This window comes from Pristiophorus japonicus, chromosome 8, assembly GCF_044704955.1.
Source record: "Pristiophorus japonicus isolate sPriJap1 chromosome 8, sPriJap1.hap1, whole genome shotgun sequence".
Classification (NCBI taxonomy): Eukaryota; Metazoa; Chordata; class Chondrichthyes; family Pristiophoridae; genus Pristiophorus; species Pristiophorus japonicus.
The window spans coordinates 6,131,305-6,154,901 of record NC_091984.1 but is presented as its reverse complement, the minus strand read 5'-3'; the positions used below and the strand labels follow the sequence as shown (position 1 = coordinate 6,154,901).

General features: G+C 46.9%; 1 pseudogene; it reads left to right on the top strand.

Annotated features, from left to right (window-relative positions):
* The first annotated feature begins 273 nt into the window (after window positions 1-273).
* Window positions 274-23,597, top strand: part of LOC139268367 (netrin-G1-like) — a 130,344-nt pseudogene continuing 107,020 nt past the window's right edge.

Below are 23,597 nucleotides of genomic sequence, written 5' to 3'. Positions count from 1 at the left end.
AAAAGTTAAACTTAACAACACTCCAGTCTCCATGGAATGGGACATGGGGCCAGTCAATCAATTATGAGCCAGAAGGCATTCGAGAGGCTGTGGGGTGACAGAGCACAATGACCCAAACTGATCCTGATTCAGGCAAAGCTGCGCCCCTACACCAAGGAACTGATACCAGTTATTGGTAGTGCAGACATAAGAGTATTCCATGAGGGAGAGGTGCACAATTTACTACTGTGGATTGTTTCAGGTGATGGGCCAACACTGCTTGGTAGACGGTGGATGGGGAAGATTCGATGGAACTGGGAAGACTTCCGTGTACCTTCTCCGACAAACGACGTCTCCCTTGCTCAAAGGCTGAGCAAGTCCCCACTTTCAGCTGAACCAGGCATCGAAGTGCAGATCCATTTGCAGATCCTCGAGGCACTGGCCGCTCATCACGACCACAAGGAGGTAAAGATCATCCGAGCAGCGGTACAGGCACGGTACCCACCACCCAAAGCCGACGACTACTTCGTGACGATGGAAGAGGATCCAGGTCGACCAAGCAGAGTGGGATTCTGGCCAGAACGATCCGAATTCGTCTTCCCGACGCCAGAGGCAAAATCCTTGGGGAGGAAGATCACAGCTGTCGGCATCACGGACACGGACAAGATTGCGTCCAGACCACGGAACGAAAGTGCATCCAAACCACGGGACGAGAGTGCGTCCAGACCACGGGATATTGCCGTAACGAAACAGAGGCATGTGTTGCCCAGCAAGGAAGATGACTGGGCTTGGGGCAAAGGAAAAGGGGCGGCCACTGAAAAGGCCAGGAACCCACTACTTTCCAATAAGTTGTTAGCACTGTGTAACTCGTGAACGCACATTCGTGGCAAATGATGAATTATTATATGGGGTTGGGGGTACCTTACAACAAGCTAAAGTAGTGGGCAAACACCAAACGGACATATATGTATCTAACAAATTACTTGTAGCAAGTGATGTGTTATCACACGGGGTCGAGCGTGTTGCACTGCAAGCCAAAATAGCGAGCAAACCCCAACCGGTTGTACATGTATCCAATAAGTTACCCAAGGCCGTAGCCTGCGTTCACGGGACAAAAGAGACATACCAAAGTGAGTTCCAACATTTGCTTGAGTCAGGCAAGCTGCCTATCTCACAGTTTTTGCCTCGAATAGGTCCAACACCGTCTGTGCACTGTAACATGATCCGCCACGGGCCAGGCACAGAGAACGGCGGCGATGCCCTTCTGTCGCAAAGACATAATGCTCATCCCATCAGATTGGTCCATATGGGGCAACCCTGCAATGTTGCAAAGAAAGGCAGTGAGGCTACACACAGTTGGTGATCCTGGGCCTCCAATCCATGGCCCAGGATTCACGGGGCTCACCCTGCTATCCCCGGTGCTACGCAGTCACTGGGCTGAATCACTCAGAACCAGGCCTTCCATATGATTTCAGCAAAGAATGCACCATGATCCTATGGCTCCTCTATGCGTCATCAGAATAAATGATGTAGACCATGTTCATGGCCGCAAATAGGCTGCTAGCACTGTATGAGCCAAAGAGGGGAATGGAGTGTTTGTTGTGAAACCATGTACTGGGCAAATGCAGAAAACATTTGGACCAGACCAAACTGTGAACTACAGGTAACCAGAACCTACTGGAAAGGACCTGGCCCCCAGTGACCCACTAACATAATCGACCTCGCTGTCAACCACGAGGATGAACCCACCATGTTCGACAGTCTGATCAGACCAGCCGCACGGCTGTGCAGCAATGATCCAACCAACTCACCCATGCCAGGATTTCAACTCAGGTGATCAACCCGGGAACGCAGAGCCCTGGATCGCCTCAAAATGTAAATAACTTGTACATAAGAATTTTGGGGGGAATGATGTTATGTATGTAAGCACTACCAATGTGCAAGACTTGCCATGTGGGTGCACACCTGTGGGAGACCCAAGGATCACCTTCACAACCTGGGCAAGCAGGTATAAAAGGCAGACTACCATGCTGTCTCCTCACTCTGGAGTTACAATAAAGAGACCAAGGTCACAACAGTTTGAACTTAAGATGTACAGTCATGTGGAGTTATTCTAAATGTAACAACAGGGATAGTCATTACTATCTATTGTGTTCCCAACGCAGATGAGACTGCACACAGGGAGATTAAAGTAACAGTGACCTCAGTCTTTATTAAGACACTCCAGAGTGAGGAACAGGCCTTAGGTGCCGGCTTATATACAGTGGTCCCAAGGGATGCTGGGATCCCTTGGGACTTCTGAGGATGCATTCCGTGGTGGCGGAACATGGGAGTACATGTTGTACAGATACACAACATCATTCCCCCCTAAAGTCAAAGAGAAAACCATTTACGACATGAGGCGGTTGGGAGCCTTTCTTTACCTGGTTGTCCTCCTCGGTACAAATGTCTGTTCTGGTGTGTTGGCTGTGCCCTCGATGGGCTGGCATGTTGTTGGCCCTGCAGGGCTGCTGGGTGAGCCTGGCCTTGCTGGGCTGTTTGGCCTGATGGGTTCGATTTCCTGGTCTGGCGTGGTGTCATTGATCCTTTGGGTGTGTGTTCTGGGCTCGAAAAAGGTGGTGTCTGCTGTGGGTTGTTCAGGGCAGTCTACGAACTGCAGCCTCATTTGGTCCAGGTGCTTTCTGCAAATTTGTCCATTGTCTCATTTGACTACAAACACCCTACTCCCTTCTTTAGCTATCACCGTGCCCGCGATCCATTGGGACCATGTCCATAATTTAGCATATACACAGGGTCATTCAGATCAATTTCCCGTGACAGTGGCGCTGTCATGTATCTTACATTATTATATATAACTGTATCCTAACATGCTATACATGACTGTAATAAGATATGTCCTGTAACCACCAGCATACCTTACCACCAGGGGTGCACTTGCAAGAGACAGGTATATAAGGACAGGTCTCAGGCAAGTGCAGCATTCCAGAGCTGTGAAATAAAGGTGCAGGTCCAGAGTGACCTTGACTTCACTATATGCCTCGTGTGAATCTGTACTGAGGGGACAAGACTTTACAGTGGCAACGGGTTACGGGATTACAGAATCCACAGAATGTCGAACAACGGATCAGATGAAAAGTACAATGCGGGAGACAATTGGGAGGACTTCATAGAAAGGCTCCAGCAAAGCTTTGTAACCAAAGACTGGTTAGGCGACGATAAGGCAGACAAGAGAAGAGCCCATCTCTTGACCAGCTGTAGCTCGAAAACATACGCTTTAATGAAGGATCTGTTGGCACCCGAGAAACCAGCAAGCAAGTCGTTTGAAGAATTGAGCACACTGGTAAGAGACCACCTGAAACCAGCGAGCAGCCTACACATGGCCAGACACAGGTTCTACAACTACAGACGCTGTGATGGCCAGAGCATACCCGACTTCATGGCGGAACTTCAGAGGTTGGCTAGTTTATGTGAGTTCTCTGATGAACTGAGGAGAGAAATGCTGAGAGAGTTTTTCATTGAAGGAATAGGCCACGCAGGCATATTCCAAAAGCTCATAGAGACCAACAACCTGACCTTAGAGGCAGCAGCACTGGTTGCACAGACATTCTTGGTAGGGGAAGAAGAAACGAGGTTGATTTACAATGCAGGTACGACAACTAACGAAATATCGGAAGAAGTTGTTCACAGCAATAAACAAGCTGCTACCCCCACACACAGACAAAACCGGGAGAATAGGCTCTCGATAGCAGGCAGAAGCCATCAAGGGCCACAGGAATGGCCTTTCACACCTCATCAACCCACAATGCGAGCAATCAACTACAAACTGAGAGAAGCTCAAGAGAGATCAGCCAGGCGCAGCTCATTCTTTGGGAACTCTTTGAACAATGGAACAGGTCTGTGCTGGAGGTGTGGGGGTGGGCACTCGTCAAGGGGATGTCGATTTCAGCAGGCTGTTTGCAGAAATTGTGAATATACAGGGCATTTGGCCCGCATGTGCAAAAAATCGGCAGCTCGGCTGGTATACGAATCGGATGGGTCAGAAAGCGGACCAGAAGATAGGGACAGTATCTGGGACACCGGTGTACAGTGGGTCAACACGATCAATGGCCACTGCTCCTACAACAGGACGCCTCCTATAATGATGAGGGTCCTACTCAATGAGATATCTGTCAACATGGAGCTGGATACGGGAGCGAGTCAATCACTCATGGGCGCTCAACAATTTGAACAACTGTGGCCGCATAAAAGAGACAGACCAAAACTCACAAGGGTCGACACCACACTAAGGACCTATACCAAAGAAATCGTACCAGTCCTCGGCAGCGCCATGCTCTCTGTCACACACAAAGGGACAGTGAACCGACTTCCCCTGTGGATTGTCCCCGGAGACACCCCCAGCACTGCTGGGGAGAAGCTGGCTGGCAAAACTAAACTGGAAATGAGATGATGTCCATGCCATGTCATTAGAGGAACGGATCTCCTGCTCAACAGTTATAAAGCGATTTGAACATCTCTTTCAGCCAGGTGTGAGCACTTTCAAAGGGGCCAAAGTCAAAATCTACATCACACAGGATGCTAGACCAGTCTATCACAAGGCCAGAGCTGTACCCTATGTGATGAGGGAAAAGATTGAACACCAACTAGACAGGCTTCTGCGGGAAGGCATTATATCACCTGTGGAATTTAGCGACTGGGCAAGTCCCATCGTCCCAGTCATGAAGCCTGATGGATCCGTACGAATCGGTGGGGAATACAAATCTACCATAAACAGAGTATCCCTACAGGACTAGTACCCGCTGCCAGAGCGGAGGACTTATTTGCCACATTGGCTGGAGGTAAACTTTTCTCAAAATTAGATCTCACATCTGTGTATATGACGCAAGAATTGACCGAGGAATCCAAGCTACTCACCACCATCAACACACATCGAGGCCTTTTCATGTACAATCGATGCCCATTCAGCATCAGGTCGGCAGCTGCCATATTCCAGCGCAACATGGAGAGTCTGCTCAAGTCCATCCCGGGGACGCTTGTATTTCAAGACGACATACTTATCACGGGCAGGGACACCGACTCCCATCTCCGTAATTTGGAGGAAGTACTAAAGCAGTTGGATCGGGTAGGCCTACAAGTCAAGAAATCCAAGTGCCTGTTTCTCGCACCCGAGGTTGAATTTTTGGGCAGAAGGATTGTCACTGATGGAATCCGCCCAACAGAGTCCAAAACAGAAGCAATTCGCCTGGCACCCAGGCCCCGGAATGTCTCAGAACTGCGGGCCTTTCTCGGGCTTCTCAATTACTTTGGGAACTTTATGCAGAACTTAATCACGCTGCTGGAGCCTCTCCACATGCTACTCAGGAAGGGGTGCGATTGGTTTTGGGGGGACGCCCAGGAACGCGCCTTCAATAAGGCACGCAACCTTCTGTGTTCCAACAGTGTTTTGACTTTCTTTGACCCGGGTAAAAAGCTAGTTCTCACATGCGATGCGTCAGCATATGGGGTTGGGTGCGTTTTGCAACATGTCAGTAGTGCGGGCAAATTACGACCCATAGCTTATGCCTCCAGGTCACTTTCGCGGGCGGAACTTCTCTCCAGGATGCCCACAGTTTGCTGCATCTTTGTGTTGGATTCGTATATTCATCGTCAGTTATGGTGTTCCTAACACAGATGAGACTGCACACAGGGAGGTTAAAGTAACAGTGACCTCAGTCTTTAGTAAGACACTCCAGAGTCAGGAACACGCCTTAGGGGCTGGCTTATATACAGTGCTCCCAAGGGATGCTGGGATCCCTTGGTACTTCAGGGGAGGTGCTCCCTGGTGGCAGAACATGGGAGTGCATGCTTTACGGATACACAACACTGTCCACACCCTTCCCTTAATTACACCTTGTGAAGAGAACTCATTCTGATTGAGTCGCTATTTCCACTGGAATCTTTCGATAGAGAAAGGACTTGCATTTCTACAGCGCCTTTCACAACCTCAGGATGTCCCAAAGTGCTTTACAGCCAATTACGTACTTTTGACATGGAGTCACTGTTGTAATGTAGGGAACGAGGCAGACGATATGCACATAGAAAGATCCCACAAACAATAATGTGATAATGACCAGATTACCTCTTTAGTGATGTTGGTTGAGGGATAAATATTGGGAAGGACACCCGGGAAAAATCCCCTGCTCTTCTTCAAAGTAATGTCATGGGATCTTTTACGTTAATATGAGAGGGCAGGTGAGGCCTCGGTTTAACGTCTCAACTGAAAGACAGCACCTCCAGGATTGCAGCGCTCCCTCAGTACTAGCTTCTGACAGTGTGGCATTCCCTCAGTATTGCCCCGCGACTGTGCAGCACTCCCTCAGTATTGCCCCTCCGACAGTCCAGCAGTCCCTCAGAACTGCCCCTCCGATAGTGCAGCACTCCCTCAGTACTGCACTGGGAAAGTTAACCTGGATTGTGGGCACGAGTATCTGGAGTGGGATTGAGCCAGAAATGAGAGTGCTGCCCACTGAGTCAAGCTGACACAATCCAAATCTTGATCACGTGACTTCGTTCAATGGCACCTTTGTGAAACTTCCTGTAACTAAAGCGGTTTGGGTGTTCAACAAGAGATCTGCTCTCCTCTTCAATGCAGCAGCACGTTGCAGGAAGGACGCATTCAGTGAGATGTTGTTGAGATATTGAGAGCTGGATCAATCCGATCACACACGGTCAGTGTCAGAGAATGTGGGGAGGGCAGTGAAAGAAAATCTGCATTTATCACCATGTTAGGCTCACTGGGTTTTGCAACATCGAATCCACGGGCAGATCGAACGATGAAACTGTAATCTGGGTTAGTGAGGGTGACCGAGTTACATGTCGCAGGATGTGGTTTATCTTCGGTTCAATACGAGGGAAATGAGCCTGGACTTGGAGGGAAGCAGAAATCAATGAAGATCAGAGAGTGATTGTGGCCCAATCTGGGTAATTTCAGATTCTGGCAGTGATTTCTATCAGAAGCGTAGGTCCTCGTTTATTGCACAGCACAGGCTTCACTTTCGCTGGAACATCTTTCTCTTTCTTTTCAAAAGCAAGGAAGTTATGGTGAACCTTTGTAAATCACTGGTTAGGCCCCAACTGGAGTATTGTGTCCAATTCTGGGCACTGCACTTTGGGAATGATGCCAAGGCCTCGTAGAAGGTGCAGAGGAGATTTACTAGAATGGAACCAGGGGTGAGCGACTTCAGTTATGTGGGGAGACTGGAGAAGCTGGGATTGTTCTCCTTAGAGCAGAGAAGATTAAACAGTATTTTGATAGTCGGGATAAACGGGTCCTTTTCAGAATGATGAGTGGAGTGCCGCAGGGCTCAGTGCTGGGACCCCAGCTCTTTACAATATACATTAATGATTTGGATAAAGGAATTGAGTGTAATATCTCCAAGTTTGCAGATTACACTAAACTGGGTGGTGGTGTGAGCTGTGACGGGGATGCTAAGAGGCTGCAGGGTGAGTTGGACAGGTTAGTTGAGTGGGCAAATGCATGGCAGATGCAGTATAATGTGGATATGTGTGAGGTTATCCATTTTGGGGGTAAAAACATGAACGCAGGATATTATCTGAATCGGCGGCAGATTAGGAAAAGGGGAGGTGCAACGAGACCTTGGTGTCAGGGTTCATCAGTCATTGAAGGTTGGCATGCAGGTTCAGCAGGCGGTGAAGAAGACAAATGGTATGTTTGCCTTCATAGCTAGAGGATTTGAGTATAGGAGTAGGGAGGTCTTACTGCAGTTGTACAGGGCCTTAGTGAGGCCTCACCTGGAATATTGTGTTCATTTTTGCTCCCCTAATCTGAGGAAGGACGTTCTTGCTATTAAGGGTGTGCAGCGAAGGTTCACCAGACTAATTCCAGGGATGGCTGGACATATGAGGAGAGATTGTATCAACTGGGCCTTTATTCACTGGAGTTTAGAAGGATGAAAGGGGATCTCGTAGAAATGTATAAGATTCTGATGGGATTGGACAGGTTAGATGCGGGAAGAATGTTCCCGATGTTGGGGAAGTCCAGAACCAGGGGACATAGTCTTAGGATAAGGGGTAAGCCATTTAAGACTGAGATGAGGAGAAACGTCTTCACTCAGAAAGTTGTTAACCTGTGGAATTCCCTGCCGCAGAGAATTGTTGATGCCAGTTCATTGGATATATTCAAGAGGGAGTTAGATATTGCCTTTACGGCTCAGGGGATCAAGGGGTATGGAGAGAAAGCAGGAAAGGGGTACTGAGGGAATGATCAGCCATGATCTTATTGAATGGCGGTGCAGGCTTGAAGGGCCGAATGGCCTACTCCTGCACCTATTTTCTATGTTTCTATGTCTCTGATAGTGGTGATGAAAATCATTAACCTTTTGATAGAGTTAATCGAGAGAACCTGTTCCCAGTGACAGGAGGTTCAGTAACCAGAGGAACAGATTTAAAATAATTGGCAAAAGAACCAGAGGGGGAAAATAGTAGAATTTATTTTACACAGCGAGTTGTTGTGATCTGGAATGCGCTGCCTGAAAGGGCGGTGGAAGCAGATTCAATCGTAACTTTCAAAAGATAATTGGATAAATACTGGAAAAAATATAATTTGCAGTGCTATGGGGAAAGAGTGCGGGAGTGGGAATAATCGAATCGTTCTTTCAAAGAGCCAGCACAGGCACGATGGGCCGAATGGCCTCCTGGGCTGTGAGATTCTGGATTCACTGCCTGCTGCCCTCCAATCATTGGGATAAACCAGTTATTCTCAGTCACTCTCCCGTTCATCATTCTTTGGGTCATTCCCAGTTCAGGGCGATGGGTTTGGGTGTGAGGAATATAAATGCTTGAAACAGACTGTGTTTTGCTGGCAGTGATTGAGCAGCTGTTGGGACCATCAGTGTGGGGTGATCGTTAGCGCTGCCGCTGGGTTTCTGTTATTGATCACTGTAGAAAAACACAAACACAATATCAGCTTTGGGAATCAATCTGCAGGAACACTGGCCGAGGCAGAACAGGGAGTGTGTGGGTGCAGCGCTCCCTCTGTCCTGCTCCTCCGACAGTGCAGCGCTCACTCAGTACTGCCCCTCTAACAGTGCAGCGCTCACTCAATACTGCCCCTCCGACAGTGCAGCACCCCCTCAGAACTGCCCCTCCGACAGTGTGGTGCACCCTCAGTACTGCCCCTCCGACAGTGCAGTGCTCCCTCAGTACTGCCCCTCTGACAGTGCAGCGCTCCCTCAGTACTGCCCCTCTGACAGTGCAGCGCTCCATCAGTCCTGCCCCTCTGACAGTGCAGCGCTCACTCAATACTGCCCCTCTGACAGTGCAGCGCTCCATCAGTCCTGCCCCTCTAACAGTGCAGCGCTCACTCAATACTGCCCCTCCGACAGTGCAGCACCCCCTCAGAACTGCCCCTCCGACAGTGTGGTGCACCCTCAGTACTGCCCCTCCGACAGTGCAGTGCTCCCTCAGTACTGCCCCTCTGACAGTGCAGCGCTCCCTCAGTACTGCCCCTCTGACAGTGCAGCGCTCCATCAGTCCTGCCCCTCTGACAGTGCAGCGCTCCCTCAGTACTGCCCCTCCAAAAGTGCAGCAGTCAATACTGCCCTGCCGACAATGCAGTGCTCCCTCAGTACTGCTCCTCTGACAGTGCAGCGTTCCCTCAGTACTGGCACTCCGACAATGCAGCACTCACTCACTACTGCCCCTCCGACAATGCAGCACTCCCTCAGTACTGGTACTTCAACAGTGCAGCGCTACCTCAGTACTTCCCCTCTGACAGTGCAGCACTCCTTCAGTACTGCCCCTCTGACAGTGCAATGCTCACTCAGTACTGCCCCTCCAACAGTACAGCACTCCATCAGTCCTGGCACTCAGGCAGTGCAGCACTCCCTCATTACTGCCTCTCCAACAGTGAAGGGAGAGTTGGCTAAGTTAGATTGGGAAACTTCATTAAAATGTATGACGGTAGTCAAGCAGTGGCTAGCATTTAAAGAATTAATACATAATTAAGGCCCAAAAGCCATACAAGAAGAAGTAATCCGATCGTGGCTAACAAGAGAAGTTAGATATAGCAGCATTAAACCACAGGAAGAGGCTTATAATGATGACAAAAAGAGCAGTAAGCCTGAGGATTGGGTGGATTTTAGAATTCAGCAAAGGAGGACCAAGAACTTGATAAAGAAAGGGAAAATAGAATATGAGAGTAAACTAGCTGCAGATATAATAACAGATTGTAAAAGCTTCAATAGTTATGTAAAAAGGAGAGGATTAGCGGAAGTAAATATGGGTCCCCTACAGACTGTGACAGGAGAAATTATAAAAAGGAATAAGGAAATGGCTGAGAAATTAAACAAATACATTGTGTCTGTCTTCACGGAAGAAGACACGAAAAACCGCCTGGAAATAGTGCTGTAACAGGAATCTAGCCAGAATGAGGAACTCAAAGAAATTCGTATTCGTAAAAAAATAGTACTGGAGAAATTAATGGGACCGACTGAAAGCCGATAAATCCCCTGGACCTGATGGCCTACATCCTAGGGTTTTGAAAGAGGTGGCTATAGAGATAGTGGATCATCTTCCAAAATTTCATAGATTCAAGAACGGTTCTCACAGATTGGAAGGTAGCTAATGTAACCCGCTATTTAAGAAATGAGGGAGAGAGAAAACAGGGAACTACAGACCAGTTAGCCTGACATCAGTAGTAGGGAAAATGCTAGAATCTATTATTAAGGATGTGGTAACAGGGCACTTAGAAAAGAAAATAGGATTGGGCAGAGTCAACATGGATTTATGAAAGAGGAATCTTGTTTGACAAATCTGTTAGTTATTTGAGGCTGTAACCAGCAGAATAGATCAGGGGGAACCAGTGGATGTGGTGTATTTGGATTTTCATAAGGCATTCGATAAGGTGCCATACAAGAGGTTGTTGTTCAAAATTAGGGCTCATGGGATTCGGGGTAATATACTAGCATGGATTAAGGATTATTTAAAGGACAGTAAACAGAGATTAGGAATAAACGGGTCATTTCCAGGTTGTCAGGCTGTAACCAGTGGGGTACCGCAAGGACCAGGGCTTGGGCCCAGCTATTCACAATCTATATCAATGATTTGGATGAGGGGATCAAATGTAATATATCCAAGTTTGCTGATGATAGCAATCTAGGATGCAAAGGGACTTCAGGGGGATATAGGCAGGCTAAGTGAGTGGGAAAGAACATGGCAAATGGAATATAAAGTGGAGAATGTTAAGTTATCCACTTTGCTAGGAAAAATAGAAAAGCTGAGTATTTTTTAAATGGTGAGAGCTTGGAAAGTGTTTGTGTGCAGAGGGATCTGGGTGTCCTTGTACACGAATAAGAGGGGGCTTGACAGGGTAGGTGCAGAGAGGATGTTTTCTCTCATGGGGGAATGTAGAACTAGGGGGCATAGTCTCAGAATAATGGGTTGCCCATTTAAAAGCAGAAATGAGGAGAAATATCTTCTCTCAGAGTGTCGTGAGTCTTTGGAATGTTCTACCCCAGCAAGCTGTGGAGGCTGGGTCATTGAATATATTTAAGGTAGAGATAGATAGATTTTTGAGAGATAAGGGAGTCAAGGTTTATGGGGAGAGGGTAGAGAAGTGAAGTTGAGTCCAAGATCAGATCAGCCATGGTCTTATTGAATGGCGGAGCAGGCTCGAGGAGCCAGATGGCTTTCTTCGGCTCCTATTTCTTATGTTCTTATGAATCACTGAAAGTTAACATGCAGGTACAGCAAGCAATTAAAAAAGCAACTTGTATGTTGTCTTTTATTACAAGAGGATTTGAGTATAACAGTAAAGACTTCTTACTGCAATAAGATAGGGCCCTGGTGAGACCGCAGCTGGAGTATTGTGTACAGTTTTGGTCTCATTATCTAAGGAAAGATATACTTGCCAGAGAGGGAGTGCAACGAAGGTTCACCAGACTGATTCCTGAAATGGGGGGATTGCTCTATGAGGAGAGATTGAGCAGACTAAGCCTATATTCCTGGGATGGGAGGATTGCCTTTTGAAGAGTGATTGAGCAGGCTAGACCTATATTCCTGGGATGTGTCGAAATCTCGACTCTCAATATAAGACTCTAACACAATCAGTTACGGTAGATGTTCCTTTAATAAGTTTTACTTGCAGCAAGGAAAAGTCTCACTCAGTCAAAGGCTAAGCGACGACTCCCAATATGGTACAGTTTCACAAGGTATTTATACAGTAAAAAACAAGTTATGGTTCCATCCTGTGTATTGGTTCTGCCTTTGCAGTCAGCAAAAACAGATAAAGAGTTAATGATTGCCACATCCTTGTCTTGATATTTTTCCCAAATGTCTCCTTTGTCCTTCACAAGGACAACTTAATCCATTCTAATCTTGCATAGTCTTTCTATTTCCATTTCCACACAAGAACCTTCAGTAGTTGTTGCTACCATAACCCGAGCGGTGGTCTCGGTTGGTAACACTGTTTTTCCCAACCTGGACAAACAAAAAATATAGGACAAAGACTATCAGCAAGAATATGATCAAACCCTGTACCAAAGATCTCCCTAGGGATCCCAACCATCCCGAGGCCCAATCCCACAAGGTGGTACCGTCCTGGCCAATAGTTTGTTTGTAATCTATTACCTTTTTCCTAATATATTCAGCTGGACTGCCGATCTTTTCTGATTTATCCGGGATATACATACAGCATTCTCCACCAATTAATGCACATGTCTCTCTTTCTTGGCTGGGAGATAATCTAAGACCATACGATTTTGGAGAGCCACTGTTCGAATGGCTACCATTTCATCATTCACCCATACGAAGGCTTGGGAAGTTGCGTTGGCTACTGATTCTACTAAATTAGCCAGTTCCCGTAATTGCCATTTGGTTGATGCTATTCCAAAGAGTGGTATCATTACCTTGAATATTCCATTTTGCCATGTCAAATCCCATTTAAGTCTATGACTTCCCTAGGCATCCCTTAGAATCTTTGTTATCCTAATGAAGGGTACCACATATCATAAGTAACAGGATCCTGTCCAGTTGGCTGGTAACCATGGGTAGGCTTTATAGCCACAAATAAAGTAAGTGTAATTATAAGACATCAGCCTTTGGTCCTTTCGTGCCATCCATACTCGAGTGGTCACCCCGTCCCACCCTTCACCTGAGGTTTTATTATGGACTATAGTCCAGTTAACGGTTGCTATCTTTCTCCCGTCAGTGAGATTTGTCATGGCTTGCCATTTAGTCATTTGGGAACACTTGCTGCATCCCATTTCTGGTCCTTTAGTCTCATTACTCACTAGGCATATTATACCTTCAGGATTTCCTATTCCGGGAGTAATACATAGGAATGGTGGCTGAAGGTTATTATTATAATTTGGCTGGTACCATCCCTGGAAGGTTGTAAGTTTATACCCTGCTGACCTCCATTCTGTTAGATCCTTTGTTTCTGACATCTTGGTTAGGTTTGTCCTATTTTGCACTATCAACCATTCTATCATTTCTGATTCATTAAAGGGGACGGATCTTAGGGGAATACCCCCTTCGGAGTGGACAGATACATGGGAACATATCCAACAACGAGACAAGTTTCTTTCTTGAGCAGACTTATAACTCAGCGTCATAAATACATTTACCTGCAGTTCCCTTCGTTCAAGTTTCTGTAGCCCTGGTATTATCAATAACGCAAAGCAAAACCCTGTTAAGCATAGCACTATCAGTCCCCATAGTCCGTACAGTTCCTATTCTGTAACATCTCACAAATCAACTCGTGTACTGAATGGTAAAATAAATCCTGTTTTATTCCCATTGTTCCACAGAATATTTCCCTTCCTTAATATCCTGCCCAGCAGACAGAAACATCAATATAAAGTCATCAGCGTTCCAATCTCACTCTGACAGCAGCTCCCTGGTGACTAACCCACCATTACTGATGGCCTTGCACTTTACTCCCAACAACACACACACCTCAAGAAGATTCTCTTCCACTCCTCTCGCTCTCCTGCCTCAATCAGCAAACAATTCACAAACTCCGCTTCACATCTTCCTTTGCCCACTCTCCCACTCCTCCCCTCCTCAGCTCTTCCCCATCTCTTTCTCTCGCTCCCTCGCTCCATCCCCTCACGGGGTAGGTTCCAAGTTTGTTCCCCTTTAATATTTCAGTAAAAGACCCCTGAAATCCCCCGACTGCCCCGAGGAAGCTCCTGAACCTTTTCTTTATGGTTACACAGCAGACAAGGAGGTATATCTTCCTGTCACAGTCAACACACAAACCATCCCAGCACAGCACAGGGACACATCTGGAAACAGCTGCTCCCAGCAAGTTGGGAAGAGGATTGTATCCATGGAATTGAAGCAAAAACCAGCCCAGTCCCTGAGTTTGTCTCCCCATAAACGAGAGCAAAGGTCCCGGAGCTGATTCCTGATCCTCACTCGGAGAAGGTGCAGACACGGAATATTGGTGAAAGTCCAGTTATTCTGTACCCTCTCATTCCTAGTCTTGGAGTAAGTGTCACAAACTGAGCCACAGATCATCGACTCATCCCTAATCACCGGCTTAATGAAAACTCCAAACCCAACCCTTCATAAACACATCATTCATTGTGTGAATCATTCACTCATACATCCTCATCCTGAGAGTGAGCGGCAAAAACCACATCGCGCTCTATATTATGGGCTGTGTCTAGTTTCAGTGCTTTGTGTGTCAGCTGTGGCTCAGTTTCTTGCCTGTGAGTCAGAAGGCCGTGGGTTCAAGCCCATAATCCAGATATTTGAGCACAAAATCAAGGCTGACACTCCCACCGGAGGGACAGTACTGAGGGAGCGCTGCACTGTCGGAGGGGCAGTATTGAGGGAGCGCTGCACTGTTGGAGGGGCAGTACTGAATGAGCGTTGCAAAATTGCACCTGTCTAATTTGGTCATGTAAGACCGGGACCAGGCAGCGGGCAGTTGAGGTGGTCGTTCAGCCAGACTGCCTGCCTCTCTTCCACGGATAGATTCGAGCCAGGGTTTCCCTGGAGATGGAGCACGCGGTGTCCACTGGTACGCTCGCGGCCTTCTGCGAGAATGGGCACCCGAGGGACTGGAGAGCATCATCACCCCCGGGAACATGATTTTAATTAAATTTGATAGGGTTGCCAAATTAATTTGTATTTATGGGTTCTAGTGCCCTTTAAAAAAGGGGTACTTGATTTAAACATTCAACTCAAAATAATTGTAAGACCACGAATATGGTGATGTTTTACCAAGGGAATATTGTGATGTTATACCTGGGGAATATGGTGATGTTATACCTGGGGAATATGGTGATGTTATACCTGGGGAATATGGTGATGTTGTACCTGGGGAATATGGTGATGTTGTACCTGGGGAATATGGTGATGTTGTACCTGGGGAATATGGTGATGTTGTACCTGGGGAATATGGTGATGTTATACCTGGGGAATATGGTGATGTTATACCTGTGTATTATGGGATGTCCATGCACTGGGTGTGAACAGTCTGGGTCCAGTCCAGTTTGATACAGATGCTGATTCTCCAGTCATTTCTTGTTGAGGTCACACTGTTTAGCTCAGATTCTGATGCCAGTGACATCCTTATAATCTCCCTGATTGGAGCCTGTCCCATTAATTATCCCTCAAGTGCCCAGAGGAACAGAAGGAGCTCATAATCTGCCAACACTCTTATTATCTGCTCGATGTATAATTGGACCCGTCGCCTGTGTTGAACCAGCAGAGATTTTCTCCAGTGAGATGTCTGATTTCCAGCCATTGCCCTGAAGTGAAGACTTGGTTTGATTTGAGATTGTTCTGCATTTCACTGGTTTCTGTGCTTCACAGAGAATGGGTTCAGGGGAGTTTGTCTGCCGCGCACAGTGTGTGTTGATTCAGCTCCAAACTAGCGTGATCACTGTTGCCTTAATGAGTCAGGTAATTAAATATTCTCCTCCATGTAAGGAGGAATGAATTGCACTCAGCATGACCTTTCATCTCTCACACGGCAAAAGACAGATGCTGAACACAAACTGTTTATGAACTTGTTGAAAATAAATATAAATATTCTTCGTGCTTCAGATGTAATGAGAGAGCCACTACACTGAGACAGTATCCATAGAATATAGGAACAGGTGGAGGCCATTGAGCCCCATGAGCCCATTACACCATTTGTCAGGAAAATGCTGCAACCAATTATTAAGGAAGTGGTAACAGGGCACTTAGAAAATGATCTTATGATTGGGCAGAGTCAACCTGGTTTTATGAAAGGGAAATCATATTTAACAAATTTATTAGAGTGTTTTGAGGATGTAACTAGCAGGGTAGATAAAGGGGAACCAATGGATGCAGTATATCTGTGAATTAGGAAACGTAGCAGCCAATTAGCACACAGAGAATGGGTTAGAAACATAGAAACATAGAAAATAGGTGCAGGAGTAGGCCATTCGACCCTTCGAGCCTGCACTGCCATTCAATGAGTTCATGGCTGAACATGCAACTTCAGTACCCCATTCCTGCTTTCTCGCCATGCCCCTTGATCCCCCTAGTAGGAAGGACTACATCTGACTCCTTTTTGAATATATTTAGTGAATTGTCCTCAAAACTTTCTGTGGTAGAGAATTCCACAGGTTCACCACTCTCTGGGTGAAGAAGTTTCTCCTCATCTCGGTCCTAAATGGCTTACCCCTTATCCTTAGACTGTGACCCCTGGTTCTGGACTTCCCCAACATTGGGAGCATTCTTCCTGCATCTAACCTGTCTAAACCCGTCAGAATTTTAAATGTTTCTATGAGATCCCCTCTCATTCTTCTGAACTCCAGTGAATACAAACCCAGTTGATCCAGTCTTTCTTGATATGTCACTCCCGCCATCCCGGGAATCAGTCTGGTGCACCTTCGCTGCACTCCCTCAATAGCAAGAATGTCCTTCCTCAAGTTAAGAGACCAAAACTGTACACAATACTCCAGGTGTGGCCTCACCAAGGCCCTATACAACTGTAGTAACACCTCCCTGCCCCTGTACTCAAATCCCCTCGCTATGAAGGCCAACATGCCATTTGCTTTCTTAACCGCCTGCTGTACCTGCATGCCAACCTTCAATGACTGATGTACCATGACACCCAGGTCTCGTTGCACCTCCCCTTTTCCTAATCTGTCAACATTCAGATAATAGTCTGTCTCTCTGTTTTTATCACCAAAGTGGATAACCTCACATTTATCTACATTATACTTCATCTGCCATGCATTTGCCCACTCACCTAACCAATCTGCAGCCTCATAGCATCCTCCTCACAGCTCACACTGCCACCCAACTTAGTGTCATCCGCAAATTTGGAGATACTACATTTAATCCCCTCGTCTAAATCATTAATGAACAATGTAAACAGCTGGGGCCCCAGCACAGAACCTTGCGGTACCCCACTAGTCACTGCCTGCCATTCTGAAAAGTACCCATTTACTCCGACTCTTTGCTTCCTGTCTGCCAACCATTTCTCAATCCACGTCAGCACACTACCCCCAATCCCATGTGCTTCAACTTTGCACATTAATCTCTTGTGTGGGACCTTGTCGAAAGCCTTCTGAAAGTCCAAATACACCACATCAACTGGTTCTCCCTTGTCCACTCTACTGGAAACATCCTCAAAAAATTCCAGAAGATTTGTCAAGCATGATTTCCCTTTCACAAATCCATGCTGACTTGGACCTATCATGTCACCTCTTTCCAAATGCACTGCTATGACATCCTTAATAATTGATTCCATCATTTTACCCACTACTGATGTTAGGCTGACCGGTCTATAATTCCCTGTTTTCTCTCTCCCTCCTTTTTTAACCCTCCACTCCCTAGGAACTGATCCAGAGTCAATGGAATGTTGGAAAATGACTGTCAATGCATCCGCTATTTCCAAGGCCACCCCCTTAAGTACTCTGCGATAAAGACCACCAGGCCCTGGGGATTTATCGGCCTTCAATCCCATCAACTTCCCCAACACAATTTCCCGACTAATAAGGATTTCCCTCAGTTCCTCCTTCTTACTAGACCCTCTGACCCCTTTTATATCCGGAAGGTTTTTTGTGTCCTCCTTAGTGAATACCGAACCAAAGTACTTGTTCAATTGGTCTGCCATTTCTTTGTTCAGAGAAGTTTGTCTACATACACAGTGTGTGTTGACTCAGCTCCAATCTGGCGAGATCAGTGTTGCTTTAATGAATCTGGTAATTAAATATTCTCCTCCCTGTTATGAGGAATTAATTGCTCTCAAATTAGAAAGAATGATTTGCATTTCGATAGAGTCTTTCACAAGCTCAGGCCAGCCCAAAGTGCATTATAGATAATAAAGTACTTTTGTTGTGTAGTCATTGTTGTAAAGTAAGGCAAGTGGCAGCCAATTTGAAGACAGCAAACTCCCACAAATAGCATTGTGATCATGGCCAGAAAATATGCTTTATCACTGCTGCTTGAGGGTTAGGTATTGGCCAGGACTGCTGAGAGAATTCTCCCGCTCTTCTTCAAAATAGTGGGACTTTTTTACGTTCACCTGAGACAGAATCTCGGTTTAACATCCCATCCAAAAAACGTAAGTTGCCAATGCAGCACTCCCTCAGTACAGCCTCTCCGACAGTGCAGCAATCCCTCAGTACTGCCTCTCCGACATTGCAGCACTCCCTCAGAACTGCCCCTCCGACAGAGCAGCACTCCCTCAGTACTATCCCTACGATAGTGCAGCCATACCTCAGTACAGCCCCACCAACAGTGCAGAGCTTGCTCAGTACTGCTCCTCTGACAGTGCAGTGCTCCCTCAGTAGGGCCCCTCTGACAGTGCAGCATTCCCTCAGTACTGCTCCTCCGACAGTGCAGCATCCCTCAATACTGCCCCTCTAACTGTGTAGCGCTCTCTTAGTACTGCCCCTCCGACAGTTCATTGGTCGCTCAGTAAGCCCCTTTGACAGTGCAGGGCTCCCTCAATGCTGCCCCTCCAACAGTGCAGCGCTCCCTCAGTACTGCCTCTCCAAAAGTGCAGCGCTCCCTCAGTACTGCCCCTCCGACCGTGCAGCGCTCCCTCAGTACTGCCCCTCCAACAGTGCAGCACTCCCTCAATACTGCCCCTCCGACAGCACAGTATTCCCTCAGTACTGCCCCTCCCACAGTGCAGCGATCCCTCATTAACACTGGGAGGTTTCTAAGCTGCCCCAACAACAACTTGCCATCTCTATGGTCCGTGTCTCAAATAGTGAGAGGCCCATCTTCCCTTCCATTTAAAAGCTTCCCAGTGAGGATTTGACAGAGTGCGGTCTGACAGATTTGTGTTGTGATCACAAGCTGTGTGTATTTTCTATCAGGAACCACTGCCCTGCCTCACTGAGAGAGATCAGCTTGCAATCAGCTCCAGTGTAAGATTCAGCCAATCACTGCACAACGGAGGCTCGGCTTCCAACCTTCACCGTTTATCTCCGCTAATGGATTCTCTTTGTCAACACTTCACTGGAGGACAAACACTCAGACAGGAAGGTGGGAATGTGATTGGCTCGGAAGTCACATTAATGACTGTGGGGAATGTTGAGTGAGGTTTGGGAATGTTTGTCGGGACTCAGTCATCAGGCAAAGCCCAAAAGGTGGCTCCAGCTCGAAACGAGTAAGTTTACACGTGTTCACAAGATGATTCCATCTCTTCCCCAGGACAAAGCAGTCCGTGTGATCCACACCCCATCCACCACCTTAAACACCCACTGCCTCCACCCCTAGCGCACCGTGTCTGCACTGTATACCATCCACAGAATGCACTGCAGCAACTCGCCAAGGCTTCTTCCACAGCACCTCCAAAACCCACTCCCTCCACCACCTCGATGGACAAGGGAAGTAGATGTCTGGGAATACCATCACCTCCAAGTTCCCCTCCGAGTCACACATCATTCTGAGGCTGTTAGCAGGGCTCTGGGGAAAGAGCGGGGAATGGGACTAATTGGATCGCTCTGTCACAGAGCCGGCACAGGCACGATGGGCCGAATAGCCTCCTTCTGTGCTGTGAGATTCTCTGAACATCTACAGCAGCCCTAATTAATTCTGTGTCTCCCAGAATTGCTGCTTTTCCAGGTTATTAAAGAGAGCCATCCTCCAGCAATCCCATCCTCTGGGCTGCTGGGAATCACTGAGCGTTCCCAATAACAGGATCCCAACTCAATGCCTGTTACAGGAAGGCCAAGGTTTCAGCCAATCACCTGCAACTGGACAACTGACCAATCGGCTTCAATTCCCCAATACGGGTTGGTTGTAAATAAATCATTACTCAAACATCAGAAGTGGGGAATGTTCTTCCTGGGTGAAGGTAATGTTCCCGGAAGGAAAACTGTGCGTCTGTCCATCAATCAGAGTCTTATTTCCATTTACAAGCTCACTCTGCCCAACTCTGGGCCTCGTTCTGTCTTCCTATTGATTGGTGTTAAAGCGGGAATTGGTTTTCAGCTTTTAATCATCAAATGAACCTCCGCGCTCACACATGCTGAGGAGGCAATAATGTGCTGCGAGCTAATTGAGAAATGGATTGCCTGCTTTCCCGTTCCACATTGCCCAGGATTTATATTGTGGATCAGTTACCCATCACTCTGGTGTTAATGAGCCTGGGCTGAGGTTTGGAGCTGGTTATCGGACAGTGCTCGACCGAGACTTCAATAGTCTTTGTGTGTCAGCCGAGGCTCAGTGCCTGCACACGAGCCCCTTTCACCTTCTCAGCACGTCCCAAAGCGCTTTAGACCCAGTGATGTACTTCTAAACTAACAAGGAACAACTTGCAGGGCTCTGGGGAAAGAGCGGGGAGTTGGACTAATTGGATCGCTCTGTCACAGAGCCGGCACAGGCATGATGGGCCGAATGGCCTCCTTCTGGGCGGTGAGATTCTGTGATGTTTATCCAGACCTTTAAAGACGTGTATCAGATCATCTCTCAGTCTGATTCTCTCCAGTGAAAGTCAATTCTTCCTCATTTAAAATATCTCCTCTCAGTATTTTACATTTGCGAATCAATTTTATGATAAATATAATAAGAATAAAATGTGGAAAATCTCACCGGGTGTCACCTTTAAAGGGCAGGAATGGAGATAAACGATACCGGGGTGAGGGGCTGCTCATTGTCTGTCTGTGTCTCTCACTGGGGGTGTGGGGCTGCTCATTGTCTGTCTGTGTCTCTCACTGGGGGTGTGGGGCTGCTCATTGTCTGTCTGTGTCTCTCACTGGGGGTGAGGAGCTGCTCACTGTCTGTCTGTGTCTCTCACTGGGGGTGAGGAGCTGCTCATTGTCTGTCTGTGTCTCTCACTGGGGGTGTGGGGCTGCTCATTGTCTGTCTGTGTCTCTCACTGGGGATGAGGAGCTGTTCATTGTCTGTCTGTGTCTCTCACTGGGGGTGAGGAGCTACTCATTGTCTGTCTGTGTCTCTCACTGGGGGTGAGGAGCTACTCATTGTCTGTCTGTGTCTCTCACTGGGCGAAGTGCCTGCATTATTCATCGGATGTCTAGCTCATGCTGAGAGTCACATTGAAACTGATTCAGATCTTTTACAAAGCATTGATAATACTGCGGCAATAGAACGCTTCATTCAATATCATTTAAATACGGAATAATCGGCCTGAAATTGCATCCCAAGACTAAACAAAGAGGAAAGAATTCATCAGATTGGAAATTTAATTTAGCACCCAGGTCAGAATCACAGAATCTTACTGCTGCGTAAAACTGTTTCATCATCTCCCCTCTGGTGCTGTTGCCAATAAAAAGAAGAAAGACTTGTATTTCTATAGCGCCTTTCACGACCTCCGGACTTCCCAAAGCGCTTTACAGATAATGAAGTATTTTTGAAGTGTCGTCACTGTTGTAATGTAGGAAACACATCAGACAATTTTCACACAAGCACGCTCCCACAACCATCAATGTGACAATGGCCAGATAATCTGTTTTAGTGATGTTGGTTGAGGGGTAAATATTGGCCCTGGATATCAGGGAGAACGCCGTGCTCTTTTTCAAATAGTGGCTATGGGATCTTCTACGGCCACCAGAGAGAGCAGATGGTCCTCAGTTTAACGTCTCATCTGAAAGACAGCACCTCTGACAGTGCAGCACTCCCTCAGTACTGCACTGGGAGTGTCAGCTTAGATTTTTGTGCTCAAGTCTCTGGAGTGGACTTAAACCCACGACCTTCTGACTCAGGTGAGAGAGCTACTCACTGAGCCACAGCTGACACTTAAATCTGTATCCTCTGTTTACTGACCCTCCTGTCACTGGAAATTATTTCTCTTTAATTATTCTATCAAAAACTTCCTGATTTTGAACACCTCTATTAAACCCCACCTTAACCTTCTCTGCTCTAAGGAGAACAACCCTAGTTTCTCCGTCTCTCGACATAACTGAAGTCCCTCATCCCTGGTACCATTCTAGTAAATCTCTTCTGCACCCTCTCCAAGGCCTTAACATTCTTCCAAAATTGTGGTGCCCAGAATTGGACACAATACTCCAGCTGGGGTATAACCAGGTTCCTCTGTCCCAGGCCTGTGATTGGAGAGATGGAATCCAGAACTTTTTTTTTAATATTGTCGTTATCGAAAGTGAGTATTAAAGATCAAAATCCGTGCACCTGTCTTGGAATTTAAAAAGATAATTCCAATAATGAGAAAGAGCTTGCATTTATACACTTAACAGGACTTCATCGGCTGGGAAGCACTTTGGGACATCCTGAGGTCATTAAGGGCGCTATAGAAATGCAAGTTTGTTCTGCCTTTTTTTTTCTTTCCTTCTCTCTTTCTCTCTTCCTTTTCTTCTCTTCTCCTTTCTTGTATTTGAGTTGCTGATTCTGCAGGAGCTCCTTTGAACAAACTCTTGGAGATCAAAACCTTTCCCTTTCCAGCAGTCGATGCAAAATCTCTCTGTGAGAGATTTCCGTTGCCAGGTTTTGTACACCGAGGATGATAAAGTTCTTTTTAGACACAGAAACAAAGCTCTCTCCTCCCTCCAGGGCCCTAACATGTTCAGATTACAGATCATACATTCACAAATGTTGTGAATTTCATAACTTGGTCACAGAGTAAGCACAGATAGAAATATTGCTCTATAAATGTCCCAGACACAGAGTTTAATGTTTCTAGTCACTCCCAGCTGCTATTTTATCCTTGCACCCTAATTAGCTGATGGTCGGGGTCGGGGGTCAGTGTGGTGTAAACGGGGCAATAAATGAAACGCGTCTCAGTGACTGAGACACAAATGTTTATTCAGTCTGTGCACGACCTCAGAGAGAATCCAACCCCCGCTCAATCTATTCATGGAGGATCTGAAGCTAAGGCTTCAAACCAGTGATTTGACAGCTCCTTACGAACAAGGACACCTTCTGGAACAGTGCGAGGGGAGACTGAGAGCTGACATCACTCTCCGCCAGCACTGTGAACTGATAGGGTAGATGGAGAGAAACCTTTCCACTGGTGGGGGAGTCTAGGGCAGGAGGACATAACCTTAAAATCAGGGCCAGGCCATTCAGGAGAGAAGTTAGGAAACACTTCTTCACACAAAGACTGGTAGAAGTGTGCAACTCTCTCCCTCAAAAAGCAATAGATGCTGGCTCAATTAATGGTGTTAAATCTGAGATCGATAGATTTTTGCTGCCCAAGG